This window comes from Lolium perenne, chromosome 1 (genome assembly GCF_019359855.2).
Source record: "Lolium perenne isolate Kyuss_39 chromosome 1, Kyuss_2.0, whole genome shotgun sequence".
NCBI lineage: Eukaryota > Viridiplantae > Streptophyta > Magnoliopsida > Poales > Poaceae > Lolium > Lolium perenne.
Genome location: NC_067244.2, coordinates 231,113,630 through 231,118,479, shown reverse-complemented (window position 1 = coordinate 231,118,479; position 4,850 = coordinate 231,113,630). Strand labels below are relative to the sequence as shown.

General features: G+C 48.4%; 1 pseudogene; it reads left to right on the top strand.

Annotated features, from left to right (window-relative positions):
• Nucleotides 1-562: 562 nt before the first annotated feature.
• Nucleotides 563-4,557, top strand: LOC127326500 (senescence-induced receptor-like serine/threonine-protein kinase; annotated as a pseudogene).
• The last annotated feature ends 293 nt before the right edge of the window (nt 4,558-4,850 follow it).

The following is a 4,850-nucleotide window of genomic DNA, read 5'->3' as shown; positions in this document are numbered from 1 at the left end:
AGGTAACATAGGTGGTAACATCACACATTTCAAGATATTTTGGTGATATGGCATGATAATAAAAGAAGAAAGAGAGTGAGGTGGTAACTAGCTATGTTACCATAACATCACACATCTCAAAGCAATACGAATCTACAACATAATTAATGATACATTGCATGAAACCACATCTAAGTTACTACCCACTATGAAGATAGTAAGTTAGACTAGTAACATGATATATGTTACTAGACTAAGTTACTCTCAACTGTGAGGAGCCTAAGCTAAGAGATAGAGGGAGTATATGGTGCAGATCACTCCATGGGATCGATCGATGGGCTGACTTGCGTGCCTAATGATTTGCTGCCATTGGGTTGAGGTCACAGCCTTGTTAATTTTCCGGAGGATTAAAGATTCGTTTTCATTTCGGCTCAGTGCCGTCCGGCGCGCGACCCCAAGCCTACGAAACTAGCTACGACTAGGAGAGTAGGAGTAGTAGTATATAACTTCTAGTTGCCGAGCCGCGGCATGTGCGCGCGTTCGTAGCCCAATGGATCATCGACCAAAGCAGCCGGCGGGGGCAATGGCAGCCCGGCGATGGCTTCTGCTGCTGGGACTTGCCGGCGTGCTACATGGAGTTCGTGGCCAGCAGCCCGTGCCCGACAGCACCGGTTTCGTCACTTCGTCAGCATCGACTGCGGCCTGCCGGAGCAGGCGGGCGGCTACGTGGACGCCGCCACCAAGCTTCCGTACGTCCCGGACGGCGCCTTCACCGACGCCGGTTCCAACCACAACATCTCCGCCGAGTACATCACCCCGTCCTACTCCAAGCGCTACCTCAACGTCCGCAGCTTCCCCGGCGCGAGGCGGAGCTGCTACACCATCCCCGGCCCCGCGCCGGCCGGGTCCAAGTACCTCGTCCGCGCCACCTTCATATACGGCAATTACGACGGCCTCAGCCGGCTACCCGTCTTCGACCTCCACCTTGGCGTCAACTTCTGGACGACCGTGAACATCACGAGACCCGGCACGGCGCAGATCGCCGAGGTCATCGCATTCGTCCCGGGCGAGTATGTGCAGGTCTGCCTCGTGGATACCGGCTCCGGCACGCCCTTCATCTCCGGCCTGGACTTGCGGCCCGTGACGAACAAGCTGTACGCGCAGGCCAACGCGACGCAGGCGCTGGTCCTCGTTGAACGGACCAACTTCGGCGTCAGTGATCTCTCTCTGGTCCGGTAAGTATATGCTATGAGTCTATGACACACTTCTTCTAGTGAGCTTCTGATCAAACATTTGGCCTAAATTTCTTGTGAGCTCTTGCTGGTCAGCTACCCGGAGGATCCATACGACCGCGTGTGGATCCCGTGGAGCGACCCGGAGGCATGGACGGAGATATCGACGCCGGAGAAGGTGCTGGGGTCGGCAGACCTCCGTTTCCACGTGCCCTCCGCCGTGATGCAGACCGCCATCGCGCCGCGCAATGGGTCCACGACCATCGAGCTGCCGTGGAGCGCCGTGCCGAACCACGCCTACCCCGAACCGGGCTTAATCGGCATCGTCTTCTTTGCCGAGCTCGAGGTCGTGGCCGGGGATGCCCTGCGCCAGTTTGAGATGACCATCAACACCGTGCTCTGGAGCAAAGCCCCCTACACGCCCAAGTACCTCATCTCCGACATCTTCTTCAACAGCGAGCCCCATCAGGTTTCTAGCGGCCAATACAACTTCAGCCTCAATGCCACCACCAACTCCACACTGCCGCCGATCATCAACGCCGCCGAGGTCTTCACCGTCGTCTCCACGGCCAACCTCGCCACGGACTCCAAAGATGGTAATTTTATACAGTTGACAAGTCGGATTTGTTTATCTCGGTTTATACAGTTGGATGCACATGATCTGATAAGGTACATACGGGTGTGCGCTATCTTGTGCGTTGCTGAAAAAACAATAACAGTTGAGGCGATGAGTGCGATAAAGGCTAAGTATCAGGTGAAGAAGAACTGGGCAGGTGACCCGTGCGCTCCCAAGAATTTTGTGTGGGATGGGTTGAGCTGCAGCTATGCTATTTCTATGCCTCCCAGAATCACAAGACTGTAAGTCCGAGTTCATTTTTCTATCATCCAGCTTCTCCTACAATGAATTTGGAAGTCTGAACTCTAAACCATTAATCCCCTCTTTCTGCAGAAATATGTCATTCGGCGGTTTGAGCGGAGGTATACCGTCTTATTTCGCCAACCTCAAAGAAATCAAACATTTGTAAGTAGGAAAACTAAACCCATTTTTTACAACAAATTTTGTTAGTTATTTAGCTCACAAATCATATTGTTGTTTATTCAGGGACCTGTCATACAATAATTTTACAGGATCAATTCCAAATTCTTTTTCCGAACTACCCTTCCTGGTGGTGCTGTAAGCAATCTCTAATTCCCGATCAACAAATGTTTTCTTTGATCGAATAATATTATCGGTGCATAATTTCAATGTTAACCAGAGCTTTTTCCTGAAATTTGAACTTCTACTCCAAACTTTAGATAAACATACCAAACAGTAGAAAACTGCCAGATCAAAATAGATTTATCGAATACTACTTATTAACGCTATGTTGTTCCCTTAGAGATTTGACTGGTAACCAGCTTAATGGGTCCATCCCATCCGGGCTTATAAAAAGGATTCAAGATGGCTCCCTATCTCTCAGGTTATCCAATCTTGTATCTCCAATTCTCCATCCCCATTTTAGTCCTCAGTTTAACTGCTAGTATACTTGACAGTTGACCAAAATTAATTTAACAATTCTTATTTCATAGGTTCGGCAAAAACGCAGACCTCTGCATCAAGGGCAGCTCTTGCCAGCACACCAAAGAAAAGAGCAAGTCTATGCTTGCCGTGTACATTGTTGTTCCTATACTTGCGGTTGTGGTAACAGGACTACTAGTAGTTCTACTGCTTTTAAGAAAGAGAAAAACGCAAGGTGAGAAGAGGGGTCAACACATCAGCCGGAAAAAAATGCAAGCAGAAATGGCATGGATAATACTTGGAGTTTCTGGTTACTCATGTCATAAATGATCAGGAACCGGCAGTGTGAAGCCACAGAACGAGGCGGGCGGCGCGCAGTCGCGCTCAAGAAACAGCGACGACGGTTTGCTGCAGCTGGACAACCGCCGGTTCACGTACAGGGAGTTGGAGGCCATAACAAACAACTTCAAGACAGTGCTCGGGCGGGGAGGCTTCGGCTGCGTCTACGATGGCTTCTTGGCGGATGGCACCCAGGTGGCGGTCAAGCTGCGATCTCAGTCATCTGGTCAAGGCGAGAGAGAGTTCCTGACAGAGGTAATTAACGTCTAGTCTAGTATACTTACTCACTAGTTTGCAAGTAACTTTAGAGGAGTCAACATGTGTAACATTCCCGTTTCTTCTTGCTCAGGCGCAGACCTTGACAAAGATTCATCACAAGAATCTTGTGTCCATGGTCGGTTACTGCAAGGACGGGGAGTACATGGCACTTGTGTACGAGCATATGTCGGAAGGAAACCTCGAAGACAAACTCAGAGGTTCGTGTGAATCCCGTCAGAGATGCCTGAATCATTTGAGATCTTGGGCAATTCATCATACTGAGTTACTGACAAAACCCTACGATTTTCTGTAGGAAAAGATCACAACGCAAGATCATTAACCTGGAGACAGAGGATCCGTATTGCAGTGGAATCGGCACGAGGTGTTCTTGGATTCCATCTTTGGCATGTTCCTTACATCTTCTAGTTCCTGTGGAAATTAATGTACATCTTCTACAATGGTGTTATGTGAATGTGCGTGCAGGGCTTGAGTATTTGCACACGTCATGCAGCCCCGCCTTCGTGCATCGAGATGTGAAGACATCCAACATCCTGTTGAATGCAAATCTCGAGGCTAAGGTCGCCGACTTTGGATTGCTCAAGGCTTTCAGTCGGGATGGTGATAGCCAAGTGTCCACTGCCAGATTAGTTGGCACAAAAGGCTACATTGCCCCTGAGTATATGATGTTTTACCACCCTATTACCATCTTCTCTAGTTTCCTTGTTGACAGTTCCGATGATTATAGCTCACTAACTAACCTATAAAACACGTTTTCAAAAAAAAAAACTAACCTATAAAACACAAATGCATGTAGGTATGCGGTGGCCATGCAGCTCTCAGTGAAGAGTGATGTGTATAGCTTTGGTGTTGTGTTGTTGGAGCTGATCACGGGACAACAACCCATACTGCAATGCCCACAGCCAACCAATATCATCCAATGGGTCCGGCAACGTCTTGCAAAGGGAAACATCGAAGAAGTGGTAGATGCTCGCATGTTAGGTAACTACGATGTCAATAGCGTCTGGAAGGTTGCAGATATTGCGCTCAAGTGCACCGCGCAAGATTCTACTCAGCGGCCTACAATAACCGATGTGGTGGCGCAACTACAAGAGTGCCTCCAGCTAGATGAACAACACTTCATTTGAGGTGCAGAATGTAATGGCATGTGATATTTTACTGATCTTCTGTGGGTTTTTCGAAGGTGCTATCGCATGAAATGCACATGTGTAAATATTCATGGGTTTTGCCTAAAATTTGAAAGCACATTATATTGGTGGATCATATGTCATTGGAATTTAAATGGCTCCCGCTTGTCCAAGCACTAAGGACTATTGAGAATGTTGGAGATACTTTTTTGTCCTAGCTCAAAACCAGAAAAAGGAGGCTTTTCTATAGATGCAGAAACACTCGCAGATGAAAGGGGGTTGTACCATCAACACAACATTGGATTTGTTGCTTGACTGCATCAGGGAAGGTGTATGCATGACTATTTTTTTGCTCAACACATACAATCTACTGGGATGTTAGGCACACAAGATAGCCTG